At 54.3% G+C, this 23969-nt stretch overlaps 31 non-coding genes across 31 annotated transcripts; all 31 read right to left on the bottom strand.

Moving 5' to 3' along the window:
- Positions 1 to 92: 92 nt before the first annotated feature.
- LOC128480840 (U1 spliceosomal RNA) lies at positions 93 to 256 on the bottom strand. The gene has a single exon (XR_008350624.1). It is a non-coding gene; the product is annotated as a U1 spliceosomal RNA (small nuclear RNA).
- A 536-nt stretch (positions 257 to 792) lies between these two features.
- On the bottom strand, positions 793 to 1008 carry LOC128481219 (small nucleolar RNA U3). The gene has a single exon (XR_008350973.1). It is a non-coding gene; the product is annotated as a small nucleolar RNA U3 (small nucleolar RNA).
- Positions 1009 to 1620: 612 nt separating this feature from the next.
- LOC128480839 (U1 spliceosomal RNA) lies at positions 1621 to 1784 on the bottom strand. Its single transcript, XR_008350623.1, has one exon. It is a non-coding gene; the product is annotated as a U1 spliceosomal RNA (small nuclear RNA).
- A 536-nt stretch (positions 1785 to 2320) lies between these two features.
- LOC128475671 (small nucleolar RNA U3) lies at positions 2321 to 2536 on the bottom strand. Its single transcript, XR_008346720.1, has one exon. It is a non-coding gene; the product is annotated as a small nucleolar RNA U3 (small nucleolar RNA).
- A 612-nt stretch (positions 2537 to 3148) lies between these two features.
- LOC128480759 (U1 spliceosomal RNA) lies at positions 3149 to 3312 on the bottom strand. Its single transcript, XR_008350546.1, has one exon. It is a non-coding gene; the product is annotated as a U1 spliceosomal RNA (small nuclear RNA).
- Positions 3313 to 3754: 442 nt separating this feature from the next.
- LOC128475508 (small nucleolar RNA U3) lies at positions 3755 to 3970 on the bottom strand. Its single transcript, XR_008346565.1, has one exon. It is a non-coding gene; the product is annotated as a small nucleolar RNA U3 (small nucleolar RNA).
- A 1217-nt stretch (positions 3971 to 5187) lies between these two features.
- On the bottom strand, positions 5188 to 5351 carry LOC128480837 (U1 spliceosomal RNA). The gene has a single exon (XR_008350621.1). It is a non-coding gene; the product is annotated as a U1 spliceosomal RNA (small nuclear RNA).
- Positions 5352 to 5888: 537 nt separating this feature from the next.
- Positions 5889 to 6104, bottom strand: LOC128475659 (small nucleolar RNA U3). The gene has a single exon (XR_008346709.1). It is a non-coding gene; the product is annotated as a small nucleolar RNA U3 (small nucleolar RNA).
- Positions 6105 to 6716: 612 nt separating this feature from the next.
- On the bottom strand, positions 6717 to 6880 carry LOC128480992 (U1 spliceosomal RNA). The gene has a single exon (XR_008350770.1). It is a non-coding gene; the product is annotated as a U1 spliceosomal RNA (small nuclear RNA).
- Positions 6881 to 7416: 536 nt separating this feature from the next.
- On the bottom strand, positions 7417 to 7632 carry LOC128475543 (small nucleolar RNA U3). The gene has a single exon (XR_008346598.1). It is a non-coding gene; the product is annotated as a small nucleolar RNA U3 (small nucleolar RNA).
- Positions 7633 to 8244: 612 nt separating this feature from the next.
- On the bottom strand, positions 8245 to 8408 carry LOC128480990 (U1 spliceosomal RNA). The gene has a single exon (XR_008350768.1). It is a non-coding gene; the product is annotated as a U1 spliceosomal RNA (small nuclear RNA).
- Positions 8409 to 8944: 536 nt separating this feature from the next.
- Positions 8945 to 9160, bottom strand: LOC128481218 (small nucleolar RNA U3). The gene has a single exon (XR_008350972.1). It is a non-coding gene; the product is annotated as a small nucleolar RNA U3 (small nucleolar RNA).
- A 612-nt stretch (positions 9161 to 9772) lies between these two features.
- LOC128480836 (U1 spliceosomal RNA) lies at positions 9773 to 9936 on the bottom strand. The gene has a single exon (XR_008350620.1). It is a non-coding gene; the product is annotated as a U1 spliceosomal RNA (small nuclear RNA).
- Positions 9937 to 10472: 536 nt separating this feature from the next.
- LOC128481217 (small nucleolar RNA U3) lies at positions 10473 to 10688 on the bottom strand. The gene has a single exon (XR_008350971.1). It is a non-coding gene; the product is annotated as a small nucleolar RNA U3 (small nucleolar RNA).
- Positions 10689 to 11300: 612 nt separating this feature from the next.
- On the bottom strand, positions 11301 to 11464 carry LOC128480835 (U1 spliceosomal RNA). The gene has a single exon (XR_008350619.1). It is a non-coding gene; the product is annotated as a U1 spliceosomal RNA (small nuclear RNA).
- Positions 11465 to 12000: 536 nt separating this feature from the next.
- LOC128475653 (small nucleolar RNA U3) lies at positions 12001 to 12216 on the bottom strand. Its single transcript, XR_008346704.1, has one exon. It is a non-coding gene; the product is annotated as a small nucleolar RNA U3 (small nucleolar RNA).
- Positions 12217 to 12828: 612 nt separating this feature from the next.
- Positions 12829 to 12992, bottom strand: LOC128481093 (U1 spliceosomal RNA). Its single transcript, XR_008350866.1, has one exon. It is a non-coding gene; the product is annotated as a U1 spliceosomal RNA (small nuclear RNA).
- A 536-nt stretch (positions 12993 to 13528) lies between these two features.
- Positions 13529 to 13744, bottom strand: LOC128475540 (small nucleolar RNA U3). The gene has a single exon (XR_008346596.1). It is a non-coding gene; the product is annotated as a small nucleolar RNA U3 (small nucleolar RNA).
- A 612-nt stretch (positions 13745 to 14356) lies between these two features.
- On the bottom strand, positions 14357 to 14520 carry LOC128480834 (U1 spliceosomal RNA). The gene has a single exon (XR_008350618.1). It is a non-coding gene; the product is annotated as a U1 spliceosomal RNA (small nuclear RNA).
- A 536-nt stretch (positions 14521 to 15056) lies between these two features.
- On the bottom strand, positions 15057 to 15272 carry LOC128475648 (small nucleolar RNA U3). The gene has a single exon (XR_008346699.1). It is a non-coding gene; the product is annotated as a small nucleolar RNA U3 (small nucleolar RNA).
- A 612-nt stretch (positions 15273 to 15884) lies between these two features.
- Positions 15885 to 16048, bottom strand: LOC128480998 (U1 spliceosomal RNA). Its single transcript, XR_008350775.1, has one exon. It is a non-coding gene; the product is annotated as a U1 spliceosomal RNA (small nuclear RNA).
- Positions 16049 to 16584: 536 nt separating this feature from the next.
- LOC128481216 (small nucleolar RNA U3) lies at positions 16585 to 16800 on the bottom strand. The gene has a single exon (XR_008350970.1). It is a non-coding gene; the product is annotated as a small nucleolar RNA U3 (small nucleolar RNA).
- Positions 16801 to 17412: 612 nt separating this feature from the next.
- LOC128481007 (U1 spliceosomal RNA) lies at positions 17413 to 17576 on the bottom strand. The gene has a single exon (XR_008350784.1). It is a non-coding gene; the product is annotated as a U1 spliceosomal RNA (small nuclear RNA).
- A 536-nt stretch (positions 17577 to 18112) lies between these two features.
- On the bottom strand, positions 18113 to 18328 carry LOC128481215 (small nucleolar RNA U3). The gene has a single exon (XR_008350969.1). It is a non-coding gene; the product is annotated as a small nucleolar RNA U3 (small nucleolar RNA).
- Positions 18329 to 18940: 612 nt separating this feature from the next.
- Positions 18941 to 19104, bottom strand: LOC128481006 (U1 spliceosomal RNA). Its single transcript, XR_008350783.1, has one exon. It is a non-coding gene; the product is annotated as a U1 spliceosomal RNA (small nuclear RNA).
- A 536-nt stretch (positions 19105 to 19640) lies between these two features.
- Positions 19641 to 19856, bottom strand: LOC128475539 (small nucleolar RNA U3). Its single transcript, XR_008346595.1, has one exon. It is a non-coding gene; the product is annotated as a small nucleolar RNA U3 (small nucleolar RNA).
- Positions 19857 to 20468: 612 nt separating this feature from the next.
- LOC128480833 (U1 spliceosomal RNA) lies at positions 20469 to 20632 on the bottom strand. Its single transcript, XR_008350617.1, has one exon. It is a non-coding gene; the product is annotated as a U1 spliceosomal RNA (small nuclear RNA).
- Positions 20633 to 21168: 536 nt separating this feature from the next.
- On the bottom strand, positions 21169 to 21384 carry LOC128475514 (small nucleolar RNA U3). Its single transcript, XR_008346571.1, has one exon. It is a non-coding gene; the product is annotated as a small nucleolar RNA U3 (small nucleolar RNA).
- A 613-nt stretch (positions 21385 to 21997) lies between these two features.
- Positions 21998 to 22161, bottom strand: LOC128481005 (U1 spliceosomal RNA). Its single transcript, XR_008350782.1, has one exon. It is a non-coding gene; the product is annotated as a U1 spliceosomal RNA (small nuclear RNA).
- A 536-nt stretch (positions 22162 to 22697) lies between these two features.
- On the bottom strand, positions 22698 to 22907 carry LOC128475677 (small nucleolar RNA U3). Its single transcript, XR_008346725.1, has one exon. It is a non-coding gene; the product is annotated as a small nucleolar RNA U3 (small nucleolar RNA).
- Positions 22908 to 23519: 612 nt separating this feature from the next.
- LOC128481004 (U1 spliceosomal RNA) lies at positions 23520 to 23683 on the bottom strand. The gene has a single exon (XR_008350781.1). It is a non-coding gene; the product is annotated as a U1 spliceosomal RNA (small nuclear RNA).
- Positions 23684 to 23969: the final 286 nt, after the last annotated feature.

The raw sequence follows: 23969 nt of genomic DNA, 5'->3' as shown, positions 1-23969 counted from the left end.
GGAGGCGCGCCTTAGGAGGCAGCGGCAAGGGCCACGCCTGGAGAACCACCAGCTGATACCGGAGATAATCCCCGGGATTAAACCGGGATGATCAGGGGAAAGCGCGAACGCAGTCCCCCACTACCAGAAATTATGCAGTCGAGTTTCCCGCATTTGGGGAAATCGCAGGGGTCAGCACAGCCGGAGTGCAATGGCTGAGCCTCACCCTGGGAGAACCCCCTTCGTGATCAGGGTATCTCCCCTGCCAGGTAAGTATGAGTTGCCATAGGAGATGGTGGGGGGCGCCACTTCCACACCCCTCGCTAAAGTCGTGGTGGGGGTTACTGCTCCAACACTCGGCTCTGTGCAGAACAGCTGCGTGGACAAGGTGCCTGCACACAGGAAATTCCTCATCGTTGCCCTTCAGGGAAAAGTCTTCCCGTGTTAAGCTGCGCTCGTAAAATCCAGCATTCCCAGAGCGCTTTGCAGCACAAAAATTTGCACGCGGTAGCACCGCCCATCAGCGGGACCTCGTGCCGGGGAAGGAGCATTTACCCCTTGGCGACCTTAACGCACGAGCCGGGCAACAGGACTTGGCTACCATTTGATGTTGGTACGCAGAACGTTTCCACGAAAGGCTCATGAAACATAGGCCACATTAAGCCCCTCGCGAGGCGTCTATCCTGTTAAGAGTAGGCCTGCCTCGAAAGCTAGTACGGTCGGCATAGAAGGAAGGCCCTCGAAAGAGGCCAACAAACACAATTAAGGCCGCATCCGCAGAAAGCACAGCTCGACGCGTCGCTACGAGAAGTAACCGCTCAGCTTGCGCGTTCCCCCTCCTAACCTGCCCTCGGGAAGAAAGGAACAGTCATCAAAAGCAACAGGCAGCCGTTAGCCACGGCGCTTGATACTCGCTTCGCGCTCAGGGGAACGCACGTGAGCTCTTCATCACGGTTACCGAGCCTGACCACTTCCGAGCACGTTTCTCCGGTCGGGCGCTATAGAAACGATCCCTGAAAGTATAGTCTTGACGTCCGCCCTGCGAGGGACACCGTCCCACCAAAAGGCATCGCTATATAGCTTGCAGCGACAAACTAAAGCTAAGACATTCGCACAACACCGAAAGAGAAGAAGACTTTGCAATGCATGAATCTTATGAAAACAAACAAAAAAAAAAACAATTCGTAACGCTTTTTCTTAGAAGTCAATGCGTGAAGTAGGCTAGATTGCGTTTATTCAACCACTGAACATACATTACATCCAAGGCAGGCTGCGAGGCAGCGCAGAACGGCAACATCAGCGGCTTGGCCGAGGACGCTCTGTGATGGCGTTTTTGCACGCTTTGGAAAAGCAAGAAGGAAAAAAAACCAACCAGAGAAGCGTGAGTGATGAGACCACACGTTTAAGATTTAAGACCTCCCAGGGGTGGGGCTTATGCAGATACATTGTCTCTGACGCAGGAGCAACACCTGACGAGGCCGCAAAGAGCCTGGGGCGGCACCCTTTTCCCTAACCATAACGGAGGCGCGCCTTAAGGCGCTAGAGCAGCCCCCTTAGGAGGCAGCGGCAAGGGCCACGCCTGGAGAACCACCAGCTGATACCGGAGATAATCCCCGGGCTCTATCGTTAAACCGGGATGATCAGGGGAAAGCGCGAACGCAGTCCCCCACTACCAGAAATTATGCAGTCGAGTTTCCCGCATTTGGGGAAATCGCAGGGGTCAGCACAGCCGGAGTGCAATGGCTGAGCCTCACCCTGGGAGAACCCCCTTCGTGATCAGGGTATCTCCCCTGCCAGGTAAGTATGAGTTGCCATAGGAGATGGTGGGGGGCGCCACTTCCACACCCCTCGCTAAAGTCGTGGTGGGGGTTACTGCTCCAACACTCGGCTCTGTGCAGAACAGCTGCGTGGACAAGGTGCCTGCACACAGGAAATTCCTCATCGTTGCCCTTCAGGGAAAAGTCTTCCCGTGTTAAGCTGCGCTCGTAAAATCCAGCATTCCCAGAGCGCTTTGCAGCACAAAAATTTGCACGCGGTAGCACCGCCCATCAGCGGGACCTCGCGCCGGGGAAGGAGCATTTACCCCTTGGCGACCTTAACGCACGAGCCGGGCAACAGGACTTGGCTACCATTTGATGTTGGTACGCAGAACGTTTCCACGAAAGGCTCATGAAACATAGGCCACATTAAGCCCCTCGCGAGGCGTCTATCCTGTTAAGAGTAGGCCTGCCTCGAAAGCTAGTACGGTCGGCATAGAAGGAAGGCCCTCGAAAGAGGCCAACAAACACAATTAAGGCCGCATCCGCAGAAAGCACAGCTCGACGCGTCGCTACGAGAAGTAACCGCTCAGCTTGCGCGTTCCCCCTCCTAACCTGCCCTCGGGAAGAAAGGAACAGTCATCAGAAGCAACAGGCAGCCGTTAGCCACTGCGCTTGATACTCGCTTCGCGCTCAGGGGAACGCACGTGAGTTCTTCATCACGGTTACCGAGCCTGACCACTTCCGAGCACGTTTCTCCGGTCGGGCGCTATAGAAACGATCCCTGAAAGTATAGTCTTGACGTCCGCCCTGCGAGGGACACCGTCCCACCAAAAGGCATCGCTATATAGCTTGCAGCGACAAACTAAAGCTAAGACATTCGCACAACACCGAAAGAGAAGAAGACTTTGCAATGCATGAATCTTATGAAAACAAACAAAAAAAAAACCAATTCGTAACGCTTTTTCTTAGAAGTCAATGCGTGAAGTAGGCTAGATTGCGTTTATTCAACCACTGAACATACATTACATCCAAGGCAGGCTGCGAGGCAGCGCAGAACGGCAACATCAGCGGCTTGGCCGAGGACGCTCTGTGATGGCGTTTTTGCACGCTTTGGAAAAACAGGAAGGAAAAAAAACCAACCAGAGAAGCGTGAGTGATGAGACCACACGTTTAAGATTTAAGACCTCCCAGGGGTGGGGCTTATGCAGATATATTGTCTCTGACGCAGGAGCAACACCTGACGAGGCCGCAAAGAGCCTGGGGCGGCACCCTTTTCCCTAACCATAACGGAGGCGCACCTTAAGGCGCTAGAGCAGCCCCCTTAGGAGGCAGCGGCAAGGGCCACGCCTGGAGAACCACCAGCTGATACCGGAGATAATCCCCGGGCTCTATCGTTAAACCGGGATGATCGGGGGAAAGCGCGAACGCAGTCCCCCACTACCAGAAATTATGCAGTCGAGTTTCCCGCATTTGGGGAAATCGCAGGGGTCAGCACAGCCGGAGTGCAATGGCTGAGCCTCACCCTGGGAGAACCCCCTTCGTGATCAGGGTATCTCCCCTGCCAGGTAAGTATGAGTTGCCATAGGAGATGATGGGGGGCGCCACTTCCACACCCCTCGCTAAAGTCGTGGTGGGGGTTACTGCTCCAACACTCGGCTCTGTGCAGAACAGCTGCGTGGACAAGGTGCCTGCACACAGGAAATTCCTCATCGTTGCCCTTCAGGGAAAAGTCTTCCCGTGTTAAGCTGCGCTCGTAAAATCCAGCGACCTTAACGCACGAGCCGGGCAACAGGACTTGGCTACCATTTGATGTTGGTACGCAGAACGTTTCCACGAAAGGCTCATGAAACATAGGCCACATTAAGCCCCTCGCGAGGCGTCTATCCTGTTAAGAGTAGGCCTGCCTCGAAAGCTAGTACGGTCGGCATAGAAGGAAGGCCCTCGAAAGAGGCCAACAAACACAATTAAGGCCGCATCCGCAGAAAGCACAGCTCGACGCGTCGCTACGAGAAGTAACCGCTCAGCTTGCGCGTTCCCCCTCCTAACCTGCCCTCGGGAAGAAAGGAACAGTCATCAGAAGCAACAGGCAGCCGTTAGCCACGGCGCTTGATACTCGCTTCGCGCTCAGGGGAACGCACGTAAGCTCTTCATCACGGTTACCGAGCCTGACCACTTCCGAGCACGTTTCTCCGGTCGGGCGCTATAGAAACGATCCCTGAAAGTATAGTCTTGACGTCCGCCCTGCGAGGGACACCGTCCCACCAAAAGGCATCGCTATATAGCTTGCAGCGACAAACTAAAGCTAAGACAGTCGCACAACACCGAAAGAGAAGAAGACTTTGCAATGCATGAATCTTATGAAAACAAACAAAAAAAAAACCAATTCGTAACGCTTTTTCTTAGAGGTCAATGCGTGAAGTAGGCTAGATTGCGTTTATTCAACCACTGAACATACATTACATCCAAGGCAGGCTGCGAGGCAGCGCAGAACAGCAACATCAGCGGCTTGGCCGAGGACGCTCTGTGATGGCGTTTTTGCATGCTTTGGAAAAGCAAGAAGGAAAAAAAACCAACCAGAGAAGCGTGAGTGATGAGACCACACGTTTAAGATTTAAGACCTCCCAGGGGTGGGGCTTATGCAGATATATTGCAACACCTGACGAGGCCGCAAAGAGCCTGGGGCGGCACCCTTTTCCCTAACCATAACGGAAGCGCGCCTTAAGGCGCTAGAGCAGCCCCCTTAGGAGGCAGCGGCAAGGGCCACGCCTGGAGAACCACTTCCGAGCACGTTTCTCCGGTCGGGCGCTATAGAAACGATCCCTGAAAGTATAGTCTTGACGTCCGCCCTGCGAGGGACACCGTCCCACCAAAAGGCATCGCTATATAGCTTGCAGCGACAAACTAAAGCTAAGACATTCGCACAACACCGAAAGAGAAGAAGACTTTGCAATGCATGAATCTTATGAAAACAGACAAAAAAAAAACCAATTCGTAACGCTTTTTCTTAGAAGTCAATGCGTGAAGTAGGCTAGATTGCGTTTATTCAACCACTGAACATACATTACATCCAAGGCAGGCTGCGAGGCAGCGCAGAACGGCAACATCAGCGGCTTGGCCGAGGACGCTCTGTGATGGCGTTTTTGCATGCTTTGGAAAAGCAAGAAGGAAAAAAAACCAACCAGAGAAGCGTGAGTGATGAGACCACACGTTTAAGATTTAAGACCTCCCAGGGGTGGGGCTTATGCAGATATATCGTCTCTGACGCAGGAGCAACACCTGACGAGGCCGCAAAGAGCCTGGGGCGGCACCCTTTTCCCTAACCATAACGGAGGCGCGCCTTAAGGCGCTAGAGCAGCCCCCTTAGGAGGCAGCGGCAAGGGCCACGCCTGGAGAACCACCAGCTGATACCGGAGACAATCCCCGGGCTCTATCGTTAAACCGGGATGATCAGGGGAAAGCGCGAACGCAGTCCCCCACTACCAGAAATTATGCAGTCGAGTTTCCCGCATTTGGGGAAATCGCAGGGGTCAGCACAGCCGGAGTGCAATGGCTGAGCCTCACCCTGGGAGAACCCCCTTCGTGATCAGGGTATCTCCCCTGCCAGGTAAGTATGAGTTGCCATAGGAGATGGTGGGGGGGCGCCACTTCCACACCCCTCGCTAAAGTCGTGGTGGGGGTTACTGCTCCAACACTCGGCTCTGTGCAGAACAGCTGCGTGGACAAGGTGCCTGCACACAGGAAATTCCTCATCGTTGCCCTTCAGGGAAAAGTCTTCCCGTGTTAAGCTGCGCTCGTAAAATCCAGCATTCCCAGAGCGCTTTGCAGCACAAAAATTTGCACGCGGTAGCACCGCCCATCAGCGGGACCTCGCGCCGGGGAAGGAGCATTTACCCCTTGGCGACCTTAACGCACGAGCCGGGCAACAGGACTTGGCTACCATTTGACGTTGGTACGCAGAACGTTTCCACGAAAGGCTCATGAAACATAGGCCACATTAAGCCCCTCGCGAGGCGTCTATCCTGTTAAGAGTAGGCCTGCCTCGAAAGCTAGTACGGTCGGCATAGAAGAAAGGCCCTCGAAAGAGGCCAACAAACACAATTAAGGCCGCATCCGCAGAAAGCACAGCTCGACGCGTCGCTACGAGAAGTAACCGCTCAGCTTGCGCGTTCCCCCTCCTAACCTGCCCTCGGGAAGAAAGGAACAGTCATCAGAAGCAACAGGCAGCCGTTAGCCACGGCGCTTGATACTCGCTTCGCGCTCAGGGGAACGCACGTGAGCTCTTCATCATGGTTACCGAGCCTGACCACTTCCGAGCACGTTTCTCCGGTCGGGCGCTATAGAAACGATCCCTGAAAGTATAGTCTTGACGTCCGCCCTGCGAGGGACACCGTCCCACCAAAAGGCATCGCTATATAGCTTGCAGCGACAAACTAAAGCTAAGACATTCGCACAACACCGAAAGAGAAGAAGACTTTGCAATGCATGAATCTTATGAAAACAAACAAAAAAAAAACCAATTCGTAACGCTTTTTCTTAGAAGTCAATGCGTGAAGTAGGCTAGATTGCGTTTATTCAACCACTGAACATACATTACATCCAAGGCAGGCTGCGAGGCAGCGCAGAACGGCAACATCAGCGGCTTGGCCGAGGACGCTCTGTGATGGCGTTTTTGCACGCTTTGGAAAAGCAAGAAGGAAAAAAAACCAACCAGAGAAGCGTGAGTGATGAGACCACACGTTTAAGATTTAAGACCTCCCAGGGGTGGGGCTTATGCAGATATATTGTCTCTGACGCAGGAGCAACACCTGACGAGGCCGCAAAGAGCCTGGGGCGGCACCCTTTTCCCTAACCATAACGGAGGCGCGCCTTAAGGCGCTAGAGCAGCCCCCTTAGGAGGCAGCGGCAAGGGCCACGCCTGGAGAACCACCAGCTGATACCGGAGATAATCCCCGGGCTCTATCGTTAAACCGGGATGATCAGGGGAAAGCGCGAACGCAGTCCCCCACTACCAGAAATTATGCAGTCAAGTTTCCCGCATTTGGGGAAATCGCAGGGGTCAGCACAGCCGGAGTGCAATGGCTGAGCCTCACCCTGGGAGAACCCCCTTCGTGATCAGGGTATCTCCCCTGCCAGGTAAGTATGAGTTGCCATAGGAGATGGTGGGGGGCGCCACTTCCACACCCCTCGCTAAAGTCGTGGTGGGGGTTACTGCTCCAACACTCGGCTCTGTGCAGAACAGCTGCGTGGACAAGGTGCCTGCACACAGGAAATTCCTCATCGTTGCCCTTCAGGGAAAAGTCTTCCCGTGTTAAGCTGCGCTCGTAAAATCCAGCATTCCCAGAGCGCTTTGCAGCACAAAAATTTGCACGCGGTAGCACCGCCCATCAGCGGGACCTCGCGCCGGGGAAGGAGCATTTACCCCTTGGCGACCTTAACGCACGAGCCGGGCAACAGGACTTGGCTACCATTTGATGTTGGTACGCAGAACGTTTCCACGAAAGGCTCATGAAACATAGGCCACATTAAGCCCCTCGCGAGGCGTCTATCCTGTTAAGAGTAGGCCTGCCTCGAAAGCTAGTACGGTCGGCATAGAAGGAAGGCCCTCGAAAGAGGCCAACAAACACAATTAAGGCCGCATCCGCAGAAAGCACAGCTCGACGCGTCGCTACGAGAAGTAACCGCTCAGCTTGCGCGTTCCCCCTCCTAACCTGCCCTCGGGAAGAAAGGAACAGTCATCAGAAGCAACAGGCAGCCGTTAGCCACGGCGCTTGATACTCGCTTCGCGCTCAGGGGAACGCACGTGAGCTCTTCATCACGGTTACCGAGCCTGACCACTTCCGAGCACGTTTCTCCGGTCGGGCGCTATAGAAACGATCCCTGAAAGTATAGTCTTGACGTCCGCCCTGCGAGGGACACCGTCCCACCAAAAGGCATCGCTATATAGCTTGCAGCGACAAACTAAAGCTAAGACATTCGCACAACACCGAAAGAGAAGAAGACTTTGCAATGCATGAATCTTATGAAAACAAACAAAAAAAAAACCAATTCGTAACGCTTTTTCTTAGAAGTCAATGCGTGAAGTAGGCTAGATTGCGTTTATTCAACCACTGAACATACATTACATCCAAGGCAGGCTGCGAGGCAGCGCAGAACGGCAACATCAGCGGCTTGGCCGAGGACGCTCTGTGATGGCGTTTTTGCACGCTTTGGAAAAGCAAGAAGGAAAAAAAACCAACCAGAGAAGCGTGAGTGATGAGACCACACGTTTAAGATTTAAGACCTCCCAGGGGTGGGGCTTATGCAGATACATTGTCTCTGACGCAGGAGCAACACCTGACGAGGCCGCAAAGAGCCTGGGGCGGCACCCTTTTCCCTAACCATAACGGAGGCGCGCCTTAAGGCGCTAGAGCAGCCCCCTTAGGAGGCAGCGGCAAGGGCCACGCCTGGAGAACCACCAGCTGATACCGGAGATAATCCCCGGGCTCTATCGTTAAACCGGGATGATCAGGGGAAAGCACGAACGCAGTCCCCCACTACCAGAAATTATGCAGTCGAGTTTCCCGCGTTTGGGGAAATCGCAGGGGTCAGCACAGCCGGAGTGCAATGGCTGAGCCTCACCCTGGGAGAACCCCCTTCGTGATCAGGGTATCTCCCCTGCCAGGTAAGTATGAGTTGCCATAGGAGATGGTGGGGGGCGCCACTTCCACACCCCTCGCTAAAGTCGTGGTGGGGGTTACTGCTCCAACACTCGGCTCTGTGCAGAACAGCTGCGTGGACAAGGTGCCTGCACACAGGAAATTCCTCATCGTTGCCCTTCAGGGAAAAGTCTTCCCGTGTTAAGCTGCGCTCGTAAAATCCAGCATTCCCAGAGCGCTTTGCAGCACAAAAATTTGCACGCGGTAGCACCGCCCATCAGCGGGACCTCGCGCCGGGGAAGGAGCATTTACCCCTTGGCGACCTTAACGCACGAGCCGGGCAACAGGACTTGGCTACCATTTGATGTTGGTACGCAGAACGTTTCCACGAAAGGCTCATGAAACATAGGCCACATTAAGCCCCTCGCGAGGCGTCTATCCTGTTAAGAGTAGGCCTGCCTCGAAAGCTAGTACGGTCGGCATAGAAGGAAGGCCCTCGAAAGAGGCCAACAAACACAATTAAGGCCGCATCCGCAGAAAGCACAGCTCGACGCGTCGCTACGAGAAGTAACCGCTCAGCTTGCGCGTTCCCCCTCCTAACCTGCCCTCGGGAAGAAAGGAACAGTCATCAAAAGCAACAGGCAGCCGTTAGCCACGGCGCTTGATACTCGCTTCGCGCTCAGGGGAACGCACGTGAGCTCTTCATCACGGTTACCGAGCCTGACCACTTCCGAGCACGTTTCTCCGGTCGGGCGCTATAGAAACGATCCCTGAAAGTATAGTCTTGACGTCCGCCCTGCGAGGGACACCGTCCCACCAAAAGGCATCGCTATATAGCTTGCAGCGACAAACTAAAGCTAAGACATTCGCACAACACCGAAAGAGAAGAAGACTTTGCAATGCATGAATCTTATGAAAACAAACAAAAAAAAAACCAATTCGTAACGCTTTTTCTTAGAAGTCAATGCGTGAAGTAGGCTAGATTGCGTTTATTCAACCACTGAACATACATTACATCCAAGGCAGGCTGCGAGGCAGCGCAGAACGGCAACATCAGCGGCTTGGCCGAGGACGCTCTGTGATGGCGTTTTTGCACGCTTTGGAAAAGCAAGAAGGAAAAAAAACCAACCAGAGAAGCGTGAGTGATGAGACCACACGTTTAAGATTTAAGACCTCCCAGGGGTGGGGCTTATGCAGATACATTGTCTCTGACGCAGGAGCAACACCTGACGAGGCCGCAAAGAGCCTGGGGCGGCACCCTTTTCCCTAACCATAACGGAGGCGCGCCTTAAGGCGCTAGAGCAGCCCCCTTAGGAGGCAGCGGCAAGGGCCACGCCTGGAGAACCACCAGCTGATACTGGAGATAATCCCCGGGCTCTATCGTTAAACCGGGATGATCAGGGGAAAGCGCGAACGCAGTCCCCCACTACCAGAAATTATGCAGTCGAGTTTCCCGCATTTGGGGAAATCGCAGGGGTCAGCACAGCCGGAGTGCAATGGCTGAGCCTCACCCTGGGAGAACCCCCTTCGTGATCAGGGTATCTCCCCTGCCAGGTAAGTATGAGTTGCCATAGGAGATGGTGGGGGGCGCCACTTCCACACCCCTCGCTAAAGTCGTGGTGGGGGTTACTGCTCCAACACTCGGCTCTGTGCAGAACAGCTGCGTGGACAAGGTGCCTGCACACAGGAAATTCCTCATCGTTGCCCTTCAGGGAAAAGTCTTCCCGTGTTAAGCTGCGCTCGTAAAATCCAGCATTCCCAGAGCGCTTTGCAGCACAAAAATTTGCACGCGGTAGCACCGCCCATCAGCGGGACCTCGCGCCGGGGAAGGAGCATTTACCCCTTGGCGACCTTAACGCACGAGCCGGGCAACAGGACTTGGCTACCATTTGATGTTGGTACGCAGAACGTTTCCACGAAAGGCTCATGAAACATAGGCCACATTAAGCCCCTCGCGAGGCGTCTATCCTGTTAAGAGTAGGCCTGCCTCGAAAGCTAGTACGGTCGGCATAGAAGGAAGGCCCTCGAAAGAGGCCAACAAACACAATTAAGGCCGCATCCGCAGAAAGCACAGCTCGACGCGTCGCTACGAGAAGTAACCGCTCAGCTTGCGCGTTCCCCCTCCTAACCTGCCCTCGGGAAGAAAGGAACAGTCATCAAAAGCAACAGGCAGCCGTTAGCCACGGCGCTTGATACTCGCTTCGCGCTCAGGGGAACGCACGTGAGCTCTTCATCACGGTTACCGAGCCTGACCACTTCCGAGCACGTTTCTCCGGTCGGGCGCTATAGAAACGATCCCTGAAAGTATAGTCTTGACGTCCGCCCTGCGAGGGACACCGTCCCACCAAAAGGCATCGCTATATAGCTTGCAGCGACAAACTAAAGCTAAGACATTCGCACAACACCGAAAGAGAAGAAGACTTTGCAATGCATGAATCTTATGAAAACAAACAAAAAAAAAACCAATTCGTAACGCTTTTTCTTAGAGGTCAATGCGTGAAGTAGGCTAGATTGCGTTTATTCAACCACTGAACATACATTACATCCAAGGCAGGCTGCGAGGCAGCGCAGAACGGCAACATCAGCGGCTTGGCCGAGGACGCTCTGTGATGGCGTTTTTGCACGCTTTGGAAAAGCAAGAAGGAAAAAAAACCAACCAGAGAAGCGTGAGTGATGAGACCACACGTTTAAGATTTAAGACCTCCCAGGGGTGGGGCTTATGCAGATATATTGTCTCTGACGCAGGAGCAACACCTGACGAGGCCGCAAAGAGCCTGGGGCGGCACCCTTTTCCCTAACCATAACGGAGGCGCGCCTTAAGGCACTAGAGCAGCCCCCTTAGGAGGCAGCGGCAAGGGCCACGCCTGGAGAACCACCAGCTGATACCGGAGATAATCCCCGGGCTCTATCGTTAAACCGGGATGATCAGGGGAAAGCGCGAACGCAGTCCCCCACTACCAGAAATTATGCAGTCGAGTTTCCCGCATTTGGGGAAATCGCAGGGGTCAGCACAGCCGGAGTGCAATGGCTGAGCCTCACCCTGGGAGAACCCCCTTCGTGATCAGGGTATCTCCCCTGCCAGGTAAGTATGAGTTGCCATAGGAGATGGTGGGGGGCGCCACTTCCACACCCCTCGCTAAAGTCGTGGTGGGGGTTACTGCTCCAACACTCGGCTCTGTGCAGAACAGCTGCGTGGACAAGGTGCCTGCACACAGGAAATTCCTCATCGTTGCCCTTCAGGGAAAAGTCTTCCCGTGTTAAGCTGCGCTCGTAAAATCCAGCATTCCCAGAGCGCTTTGCAGCACAAAAATTTGCACGCGGTAGCACCACCCATCAGCGGGACCTCGCGCCGGGGAAGGAGCATTTACCCCTTGGCGACCTTAACGCACGAGCCGGGCAACAGGACTTGGCTACCATTTGATGTTGGTACGCAGAACGTTTCCACGAAAGGCTCATGAAACATAGGCCACATTAAGCCCCTCGCGAGGCGTCTATCCTGTTAAGAGTAGGCCTGCCTCGAAAGCTAGTACGGTCGGCATAGAAGGAAGGCCCTCGAAAGAGGCCAACAAACACAATTAAGGCCGCATCCGCAGAAAGCACAGCTCGACGCGTCGCTACGAGAAGTAACCGCTCAGCTTGCGCGTTCCCCCTCCTAACCTGCCCTCGGGAAGAAAGGAACAGTCATCAAAAGCAACAGGCAGCCGTTAGCCACGGCGCTTGATACTCGCTTGGCGCTCAGGGGAACGCACGTGAGCTCTTCATCACGGTTACCGAGCCTGACCACTTCCGAGCACGTTTCTCCGGTCGGGCGCTATAGAAACGATCCCTGAAAGTATAGTCTTGACGTCCGCCCTGCGAGGGACACCGTCCCACCAAAAGGCATCGCTATATAGCTTGCAGCGACAAACTAAAGCTAAGACATTCGCACAACACCGAAAGAGAAGAAGACTTTGCAATGCATGAATCTTATGAAAACAAACAAAAAAAAAACCAATTCGTAACGCTTTTTCTTAGAAGTCAATGCGTGAAGTAGGCTAGATTGCGTTTATTCAACCACTGAACATACATTACATCAAAGGCAGGCTGCGAGGCAGCGCAGAACGGCAACATCAGCGGCTTGGCCGAGGACGCTCTGTGATGGCGTTTTTGCACGCTTTGGAAAAGCAAGAAGGAAAAAAAACCAACCAGAGAAGCGTGAGTGATGAGACCACACGTTTAAGATTTAAGACCTCCCAGGGGTGGGGCTTATGCAGATACATTGTCTCTGACGCAGGAGCAACACCTGACGAGGCCGCAAAGAGCCTGGGGCGGCACCCTTTTCCCTAACCATAACAGAGGCGCGCCTTAAGGCGCTAGAGCAGCCCCCTTAGGAGGCAGCGGCAAGGGCCACGCCTGGAGAACCACCAGCTGATACCGGAGATAATCCCCGGGCTCTATCGTTAAACCGGGATGATCAGGGGAAAGCGCGAACGCAGTCCCCCACTACCAGAAATTATGCAGTCGAGTTTCCCGCATTTGGGGAAATCGCACGGGTCAGCACAGCCGGAGTGCAATGGCTGAGCCTCACCCTGGGAGAACCCCCTTCGTGATCAGGGTATCTCCCCTGCCAGGTAAGTATGAGTTGCCATAGGAGATGGTGGGGGGCGCCACTTCCACACCCCTCGCTAAAGTCGTGGTGGGGGTTACTGCTCCAACACTCGGCTCTGTGCAGAACAGCTGCGTGGACAAGGTGCCTGCACACAGGAAATTCCTCATCGTTGCCCTTCAGGGAAAAGTCTTCCCGTGTTAAGCTGCGCTCGTAAAATCCAGCATTCCCAGAGCGCTTTGCAGCACAAAAATTTGCACGCGGTAGCACCGCCCATCAGCGGGACCTCGCGCCGGGGAAGGAGCATTTACCCCTTGGCGACCTTAACGCACGAGCCGGGCAACAGGACTTGGCTACCATTTGATGTTGGTACGCAGAACGTTTCCACGAAAGGCTCATGAAACATAGGCCACATTAAGCCCCTCGCGAGGCGTCTATCCTGTTAAGAGTAGGCCTGCCTCGAAAGCTAGTACGGTCGGCATAGAAGGAAGGCCCTCGAAAGAGGCCAACAAACACAATTAAGGCCGCATCCGCAGAAAGCACAGCTCGACGCGTCGCTACGAGAAGTAACCGCTCAGCTTGCGCGTTCCCCCTCCTAACCTGCCCTCGGGAAGAAAGGAACAGTCATCAGAAGCAACAGGCAGCCGTTAGCCACGGCGCTTGATACTCGCTTCGCGCTCAGGGGAACGCACGTGAGCTCTTCATCACGGTTACCGAGCCTGACCACTTCCGAGCACGTTTCTCCGGTCGGGCGCTATAGAAACGATCCCTGAAAGTATAGTCTTGACGTCCGCCCTGCGAGGGACACCGTCCCACCAAAAGGCATCGCTATATAGCTTGCAGCGACAAACTAAAGCTAAGACATTCGCACAACACCGAAAGAGAAGAAGACTTTGCAATGCATGAATCTTATGAAAACAAACAAAAAAAAAACCAATTCGTAACGCTTTTTCTTAGAAGTCAATGCGTGAAGTAGGCTAGATTGCGTTTATTCAACCACTGAACATACATTACATCCAAGGCAGGCTGCGAGGCAGCGCAGAACGGCAACATCAGCGGCTTGGCCGAGGACGCTCTGTGATGGCGTTTTTGCACGCTTTGGAAAAACAGGAAGGAAAAAAAACCAACCAGAGAAGCGTGAGTGATGAGACCACACGTTTAAGATTTAAGACCTCCCAGGGGTGGGGCTTATGCAGATATATTGTCTCTGACGCAGGAGCAACACCTGACGAGGCCGCAAAGAGCCTGGGGCGGCACCCTTTTCCCTAACCATAACGGAGGCGCGCCTTAAGGCGCTAGAGCAGCCCCCTTAGGAGGCAGCGGCAAGGGCCATGCCTGGAGAACCACCAGCTGATACCGGAGATAATCCCCGGGCTCTATCGTTAAACCGGGATGATCAGGGGAAAGCGCGAACGCAGTCCCCCACTACCAGAAATTATGCAGTCGAGTTTCCCGCATTTGGGGAAATCGCAGGGGTCAGCACAGCCGGAGTGCAATGGCTGAGCCTCACCCTGGGAGAACCCCCTTCGTGATCAGGGTATCTCCCCTGCCAGGTAAGTATGAGTTGCCATAGGAGATGGTGGGGGGCGCCACTTCCACACCCCTCGCTAAAGTCGTGGTGGGGGTTACTGCTCCAACACTCGGCTCTGTGCAGAACAGCTGCGTGGACAAGGTGCCTGCACACAGGAAATTCCTCATCGTTGCCCTTCAGGGAAAAGTCTTCCCGTGTTAAGCTGCGCTCGTAAAATCCAGCATTCCCAGAGCGCTTTGCAGCACAAAAATTTGCACGCGGTAGCACCGCCCATCAGCGGGACCTCGCGCCGGGGAAGGAGCATTTACCCCTTGGCGACCTTAACGCACGAGCCGGGCAACAGGACTTGGCTACCATTTGATGTTGGTACGCAGAACGTTTCCACGAAAGGCTCATGAAACATAGGCCACATTAAGCCCCTCGCGAGGCGTCTATCCTGTTAAGAGTAGGCCTGCCTCGAAAGCTAGTACGGTCGGCATAGAAGGAAGGCCCTCGAAAGAGGCCAACAAACACAATTAAGGCCGCATCCGCAGAAAGCACAGCTCGACGCGTCGCTACGAGAAGTAACCGCTCAGCTTGCGCGTTCCCCCTCCTAACCTGCCCTCGGGAAGAAAGGAACAGTCATCAGAAGCAACAGGCAGCCGTTAGCCACGGCGCTTGATACTCGCTTCGCGCTCAGGGGAACGCACGTGAGCTCTTCACCACGGTTACCGAGCCTGACCACTTCCGAGCACGTTTCTCCGGTCGGGCGCTATAGAAACGATCCCTGAAAGTATAGTCTTGACGTCCGCCCTGCGAGGGACACCGTCCCACCAAAAGGCATCGCTATATAGCTTGCAGTGACAAACTAAAGCTAAGACATTCGCACAACACCGAAAGAGAAGAAGACTTTGCAATGCATGAATCTTATGAAAACAAACAAAAAAAAAACCAATTCGTAACGCTTTTTCTTAGAAGTCAATGCGTGAAGTAGGCTAGATTGCGTTTATTCAACCACTGAACATACATTACATCCAAGGCAGGCTGCGAGGCAGCGCAGAACGGCAACATCAGCGGCTTGGCCGAGGACGCTCTGTGATGGCGTTTTTGCACGCTTTGGAAAAACAGGAAGGAAAAAAAACCAACCAGAGAAGCGTGAGTGATGAGACCACACGTTTAAGATTTAAGACCTCCCAGGGGTGGGGCTTATGCAGATATATTGTCTCTGACGCAGGAGCAACACCTGACGAGGCCGCAAAGAGCCTGGGGCGGCACCCTTTTCCCTAACCATAACGGAGGCGCGCCTTAAGGCGCTAGAGCAGCCCCCTTAGGAGGCAGCGGCAAGGGCCACGCCTGGAGAACCACCAGCTGATACCGGAGATAATCCCCGGGCTCTATCGTTAAACCGGGATGATCAGGGGAAAGCGCGAACGCAGTCCCCCACTACCAGAAATTATGCAGTCGAGTTTCCCGCATTTGGAGAAATCGCAGGGGTCAGCACAGCCGGAGTGCAATGGCTGAGCCTCACCCTGGGAGAACCCCCTTCGTGATCAGGGTATCTCCCCTGCCAGGTAAGTATGAGTTGCCATAGGAGATGGTGGGGGGCGCCACTTCCACACCCCTCGCTAAAGTCGTGGTGGGGGTTACTGCTCCAACACTCGGCTCTGTGCAGAACAGCTGCGTGGACAAGGTGCCTGCACACAGGAAATTCCTCATCGTTGCCCTTCAGGGAAAAGTCTTCCCGTGTTAAGCTGCGCTCGTAAAATCCAGCATTCCCAGAGCGCTTTGCAGCACAAAAATTTGCACGCGGTAGCACCGCCCATCAGCGGGACCTCGCGCCGGGGAAGGAGCATTTACCCCTTGGCGACCTTAACGCACGAGCCGGGCAACAGGACTTGGCTACCATTTGATGTTGGTACGCAGAACGTTTCCACGAAAGGCTCATGAAACATAGGCCACATTAAGCCCCTCGCGAGGCGTCTATCCTGTTAAGAGTAGGCCTGCCTCGAAAGCTAGTACGGTCGGCATAGAAGGAAGGCCCTCGAAAGAGGCCAACAAACACAATTAAGGCCGCATCCGCAGAAAGCACAGCTCGACGCGTCGCTACGAGAAGTAACCGCTCAGCTTGCGCGTTCCCCCTCCTAACCTGCCCTCGGGAAGAAAGGAACAGTCATCAAAAGCAACAGGCAGCCGTTAGCCACGGCGCTTGATACTCGCTTCGCGCTCAGGGGAACGCACGTGAGCTCTTCATCACGGTTACCGAGCCTGACCACTTCCGAGCACGTTTCTCCGGTCGGGCGCTATAGAAACGATCCCTGAAAGTATAGTCTTGACGTCCGCCCTGCGAGGGACACCGTCCCACCAAAAGGCATCGCTATATAGCTTGCAGCGACAAACTAAAGCTAAGACATTCGCACAACACCGAAAGAGAAGAAGACTTTGCAATGCATGAATCTTATGAAAACAAACAAAAAAAAACCCAATTCGTAACGCTTTTTCTTAGAAGTCAATGCGTGAAGTAGGCTAGATTGCGTTTATTCAACCACTGAACATACATTACATCCAAGGCAGGCTGCGAGGCAGCGCAGAACGGCAACATCAGCGGCTTGGCCGAGGACGCTCTGTGATGGCGTTTTTGCACGCTTTGGAAAAGCAAGAAGGAAAAAAAACCAACCAGAGAAGCGTGAGTGATGAGACCACACGTTTAAGATTTAAGACCTCCCAGGGGTGGGGCTTATGCAGATACATTGTCTCTGACGCAGGAGCAACACCTGACGAGGCCGCAAAGAGCCTGGGGCGGCACCCTTTTCCCTAACCATAACGGAGGCGCGCCTTAAGGCGCTAGAGCAGCCCCCTTAGGAGGCAGCTGCAAGGGCCACGCCTGGAGAACCACCAGCTGATACCAGAGATAATCCCCGGGCTCTATCGTTAAACCGGGATGATCAGGGGAAAGCGCGAACGCAGTACCCCACTACCAGAAATTATGCAGTCGAGTTTCCCGCATTTGGGGAAATCGCAGGGGTCAGCACAGCCGGAGTGCAATGGCTGAGCCTCACCCTGGGAGAACCCCCTTCGTGATCAGGGTATCTCCCCTGCCAGGTAAGTATGAGTTGCCATAGGAGATGGTGGGGGGCGCCACTTCCACACCCCTCGCTAAAGTCGTGGTGGGGGTTACTGCTCCAACACTCGGCTCTGTGCAGAACAGCTGCGTGGACAAGGTGCCTGCACACAGGAAATTCCTCATCGTTGCCCTTCAGGGAAAAGTCTTCCCGTGTTAAGCTGCGCTCGTAAAATCCAGCATTCCCAGAGCGCTTTGCAGCACAAAAATTTGCACGCGGTAGCACCGCCCATCAGCGGGACCTCGCGCCGGGGAAGGAGCATTTACCCCTTGGCGACCTTAACGCACGAGCCGGGCAACAGGACTTGGCTACCATTTGATGTTGGTACGCAGAACGTTTCCACGAAAGGCTCATGAAACATAGGCCACATTAAGCCCCTCGCGAGGCGTCTATCCTGTTAAGAGTAGGCCTGCCTCGAAAGCTAGTACGGTCGGCATAGAAGGAAGGCCCTCGAAAGAGGCCAACAAACACAATTAAGGCCGCATCCGCAGAAAGCACAGCTCGACGCGTCGCTACGAGAAGTAACCGCTCAGCTTGCGCGTTCCCCCTCCTAACCTGCCCTCGGGAAGAAAGGAACAGTCATCAAAAGCAACAGGCAGCCGTTAGCCACGGCGCTTGATACTCGCTTCGCGCTCAGGGGAACGCACGTGAGCTCTTCATCACGGTTACCGAGCCTGACCACTTCCGAGCACGTTTCTCCGGTCGGGCGCTATAGAAACGATCCCTGAAAGTATAGTCTTGACGTCCGCCCTGCGAGGGACACCGTCCCACCAAAAGGCATCGCTATATAGCTTGCAGCGACAAACTAAAGCTAAGACATTCGCACAACACCGAAAGAGAAGAAGACTTTGCAATGCATGAATCTTATGAAAACAAACAAAAAAAAACCCAATTCGTAACGCTTTTTCTTAGAAGTCAATGCGTGAAGTAGGCTAGATTGCGTTTATTCAACCACTGAACATACATTACATCCAAGGCAGGCTGCGAGGCAGCGCAGAACGGCAACATCAGCGGCTTGGCCGAGGACGCTCTGTGATGGCGTTTTTGCACGCTTTGGAAAAGCAAGAAGGAAAAAAAACCAACCAGAGAAGCGTGAGTGATGAGACCACACGTTTAAGATTTAAGACCTCCCAGGGGTGGGGCTTATGCAGATACATTGTCTCTGACGCAGGAGCAACACCTGACGAGGCCGCAAAGAGCCTGGGGCGGCACCCTTTTCCCTAACCATAACGGAGGCGCGCCTTAAGGCGCTAGAGCAGCCCCCTTAGGAGGCAGCGGCAAGGGCCACGCCTGGAGAACCACCAGCTGATACCAGAGATAATCCCCGGGCTCTATCGTTAAACCGGGATGATCAGGGGAAAGCGCGAACGCAGTACCCCACTACCAGAAATTATGCAGTCGAGTTTCCCGCATTTGGGGAAATCGCAGGGGTCAGCACAGCCGGAGTGCAATGGCTGAGCCTCACCCTGGGAGAACCCCCTTCGTGATCAGGGTATCTCCCCTGCCAGGTAAGTATGAGTTGCCATAGGAGATGGTGGGGGGCGCCACTTCCACACCCCTCGCTAAAGTCGTGGTGGGGGTTACTGCTCCAACACTCGGCTCTGTGCAGAACAGCTGCGTGGACAAGGTGCCTGCACACAGGAAATTCCTCATCGTTGCCCTTCAGGGAAAAGTCTTCCCGTGTTAAGCTGCGCTCGTAAAATCCAGCATTCCCAGAGCGCTTTGCAGCACAAAAATTTGCACGCGGTAGCACCGCCCATCAGCGGGACCTCGCGCCGGGGAAGGAGCATTTACCCCTTGGCGACCTTAACGCACGAGCCGGGCAACAGGACTTGGCTACCATTTGATGTTGGTACGCAGAACGTTTCCACGAAAGGCTCATGAAACATAGGCCACATTAAGCCCCTCGCGAGGCGTCTATCCTGTTAAGAGTAGGCCTGCCTCGAAAGCTAGTACGGTCGGCATAGAAGGAAGGCCCTCGAAAGAGGCCAACAAACACAATTAAGGCCGCATCCGCAGAAAGCACAGCTCGACGCGTCGCTACGAGAAGTAACCGCTCAGCTTGCGCGTTCCCCCTCCTAACCTGCCCTCGGGAAGAAAGGAACAGTCATCAGAAGCAACAGGCAGCCGTTAGCCACGGCGCTTGATACTCGCTTCGCGCTCAGGGGAACGCACGTGAGCTCTTCATCACGGTTACCGAGCCTGACCACTTCCGAGCACGTTTCTCCGGTCGGGCGCTATAGAAACGATCCCTGAAAGTATAGTCTTGACGTCCGCCCTGCGAGGGACACCGTCCCACCAAAAGGCATCGCTATATAGCTTGCAGCGACAAACTAAAGCTAAGACATTCGCACAACACCGAAAGAGAAGAAGACTTTGCAATGCATGAATCTTATGAAAACAAACAAAAAAAAAACCAATTCGTAACGCTTTTTCTTAGAAGTCAATGCGTGAAGTAGGCTAGATTGCGTTTATTCAACCACTGAACATACATTACATCCAAGGCAGGCTGCGAGGCAGCGCAGAACGGCAACATCAGCGGCTTGGCCGAGGACGCTCTGTGATGGCGTTTTTGCACGCTTTGGAAAAACAGGAAGGAAAAAAAACCAACCAGAGAAGCGTGAGTGATGAGACCACACGTTTAAGATTTAAGACCTCCCAGGGGTGGGGCTTATGCAGATATATTGTCTCTGACGCAGGAGCAACACCTGACGAGGCCGCAAAGAGCCTGGGGCGGCACCCTTTTCCCTAACCATAACGGAGGCGCGCCTTAAGGCGCTAGAGCAGCCCCCTTAGGAGGCAGCGGCAAGGGCCACGCCTGGAGAACCACCAGCTGATACCGGAGATAATCCCCGGGCTCTATCGTTAAACCGGGATGATCAGGGGAAAGCGCGAACGCAGTCCCCCACTACCAGAAATTATGCAGTCGAGTTTCCCGCATTTGGGGAAATCGCAGGGGTCAGCACAGCCGGAGTGCAATGGCTGAGCCTCACCCTGGGAGAACCCCCTTCGTGATCAGGGTATCTCCCCTGCCAGGTAAGTATGAGTTGCCATAGGAGATGGTGGGGGGCGCCACTTCCACACCCCTCGCTAAAGTCGTGGTGGGGGTTACTGCTCCAACACTCGGCTCTGTGCAGAACAGCTGCGTGGACAAGGTGCCTGCACACAGGAAATTCCTCATCGTTGCCCTTCAGGGAAAAGTCTTCCCGTGTTAAGCTGCGCTCGTAAAATCCAGCATTCCCAGAGCGCTTTGCAGCACAAAAATTTGCACGCGGTAGCACCGCCCATCAGCGGGACCTCGCGCCGGGGAAGGAGCATTTACCCCTTGGCGACCTTAACGCACGAGCCGGGCAACAGGACTTGGCTACCATTTGATGTTGGTACGCAGAACGTTTCCACGAAAGGCTCATGAAACATAGGCCACATTAAGCCCCTCGCGAGGCGTCTATCCTGTTAAGAGTAGGCCTGCCTCGAAAGCTAGTACGGTCGGCATAGAAGGAAGGCCCTCGAAAGAGGCCAACAAACACAATTAAGGCCGCATCCGCAGAAAGCACAGCTCGACGCGTCGCTACGAGAAGTAACCGCTCAGCTTGCGCGTTCCCCCTCCTAACCTGCCCTCGGGAAGAAAGGAACAGTCATCAGAAGCAACAGGCAGCCGTTAGCCACGGCGCTTGATACTCGCTTCGCGCTCAGGGGAACGCACGTGAGCTCTTCATCACGGTTACCGAGCCTGACCACTTCCGAGCACGTTTCTCCGGTCGGGCGCTATAGAAACGATTCCTGAAAGTATAGTCTTGACGTCCGCCCTGCGAGGGACACCGTCCCACCAAAAGGCATCGCTATATAGCTTGCAGCGACAAACTAAAGCTAAGACATTCGCACAACACCGAAAGAGAAGAAGACTTTGCAATGCATGAATCTTATGAAAACAAACAAAAAAAAAAACCAATTCGTAACGCTTTTTCTTAGAGGTCAATGCGTGAAGTAGGCTAGATTGCGTTTATTCAACCACTGAACATACATTACATCCAAGGCAGGCTGCGAGGCAGCGCAGAACGGCAACATCAGCGGCTTGGCCGAGGACGCTCTGTGATGGCGTTTTTGCACGCTTTGGAAAAGCAAGAAGGAAAAAAAACCAACCAGAGAAGCGTGAGTGATGAGACCACACGTTTAAGATTTAAGACCTCCCAGGGGTGGGGCTTATGCAGATACATTGTCTCTGACGCAGGAGCAACACCTGACGAGGCCGCAAAGAGCCTGGGGCGGCACCCTTTTCCCTAACCATAACGGAGGCGCGCCTTAAGGCGCTAGAGCAGCCCCCTTAGGAGGCAGCTGCAAGGGCCACGCCTGGAGAACCACCAGCTGATACCAGAGATAATCCCCGGGCTCTATCGTTAAACGGGGATGATCAGGGGAAAGCGCGAACGCAGTACCCCACTACCAGAAATTATGCAGTCGAGTTTCCCGCATTTGGGGAAATCGCAGGGGTCAGCACAGCCGGAGTGCAATGGCTGAGCCTCACCCTGGGAGAACCCCCTTCGTGATCAGGGTATCTCCCCTGCCAGGTAAGTATGAGTTGCCATAGGAGATGGTGGGGGGCGCCACTTCCACACCCCTCGCTAAAGTCGTGGTGGGGGTTACTGCTCCAACACTCGGCTCTGTGCAGAACAGCTGCGTGGACAAGGTGCCTGCACACAGGAAATTCCTCATCGTTGCCCTTCAGGGAAAAGTCTTCCCGTGTTAAGCTGCGCTCGTAAAATCCAGCATTCCCAGAGCGCTTTGCAGCACAAAAATTTGCACGCGGTAGCACCGCCCATCAGCGGGACCTCGCGCCGGGGAAGGAGCATTTACCCCTTGGCGACCTTAACGCACGAGCCGGGCAACAGGACTTGGCTACCATTTGATGTTGGTACGCAGAACGTTTCCACGAAAGGCTCATGAAACATAGGCCACATTAAGCCCCTCGCGAGGCGTCTATCCTGTTAAGAGTAGGCCTGCCTCGAAAGCTAGTACGGTCGGCATAGAAGGAAGGCCCTCGAAAGAGGCCAACAAACACAATTAAGGCCGCATCCGCAGAAAGCACAGCTCGACGCGTCGCTACGAGAAGTAACCGCTCAGCTTGCGCGTTCCCCCTCCTAACCTGCCCTCGGGAAGAAAGGAATCAGAAGCAACAGGCAGCCGTTAGCCACGGCGCTTGATACTCGCTTCGCGCTCAGGGGAACGCACGTGAGCTCTTCATCACGGTTACCGAGCCTGACCACTTCCGAGCACGTTTCTCCGGTCGGGCGCTATAGAAACGATCCCTGAAAGTATAGTCTTGACGTCCGCCCTGCGAGGGACACCGTCCCACCAAAAGGCATCGCTATATAGCTTGCAGCGACAAACTAAAGCTAAGACATTCGCACAACACCGAAAGAGAAGAAGACTTTGCAATGCATGAATCTTATGAAAACAAACAAAAAAAAACCCAATTCGTAACGCTTTTTCTTAGAAGTCAATGCGTGAAGTAGGCTAGATTGCGTTTATTCAACCACTGAACATACATTACATCCAAGGCAGGCTGCGAGGCAGCGCAGAACGGCAACATCAGCGGCTTGGCCGAGGACGCTCTGTGATGGCGTTTTTGCACGCTTTGGAAAAGCAAGAAGGAAAAAAAACCAACCAGAGAAGCGTGAGTGATGAGACCACACGTTTAAGATTTAAGACCTCCCAGGGGTGGGGCTTATGCAGATACATTGTCTCTGACGCAGGAGCAACACCTGACGAGGCCGCAAAGAGCCTGGGGCGGCACCCTTTTCCCTAACCATAACGGAGGCGCGCCTTAAGGCGCTAGAGCAGCCCCCTTAGGAGGCAGCGGCAAGGGCCACGCCTGGAGAACCACCAGCTGATACCAGAGATAATCCCCGGGCTCTATCGTTAAACCGGGATGATCAGGGGAAAGCGCGAACGCAGTACCCCACTACCAGAAATTATGCAGTCGAGTTTCCCGCATTTGGGGAAATCGCAGGGGTCAGCACAGCCGGAGTGCAATGGCTGAGCCTCACCCTGGGAGAACCCCCTTCGTGATCAGGGTATCTCCCCTGCCAGGTAAGTATGAGTTGCCATAGGAGATGGTGGGGGGCGCCACTTCCACACCCCTCGCTAAAGTCGTGGTGGGGGTTACTGCTCCAACACTCGGCTCTGTGCAGAACAGCTGCGTGGACAAGGTGCCTGCACACAGGAAATTCCTCATCGTTGCCCTTCAGGGAAAAGTCTTCCCGTGTTAAGCTGCGCTCGTAAAATCCAGCATTCCCAGAGCGCTTTGCAGCACAAAAATTTGCACGCGGTAGCACCGCCCATCAGCGGGACCTCGCGCCGGGGAAGGAGCATTTACCCCTTGGC

Source organism: Spea bombifrons, chromosome 2 (genome assembly GCF_027358695.1).
Source record: "Spea bombifrons isolate aSpeBom1 chromosome 2, aSpeBom1.2.pri, whole genome shotgun sequence".
NCBI classification, from domain to species: Eukaryota; Metazoa; Chordata; class Amphibia; order Anura; family Pelobatidae; genus Spea; species Spea bombifrons.
Note: the sequence above shows the minus strand (reverse complement) of the source record. Positions and strands in the feature narration are given on the sequence as shown.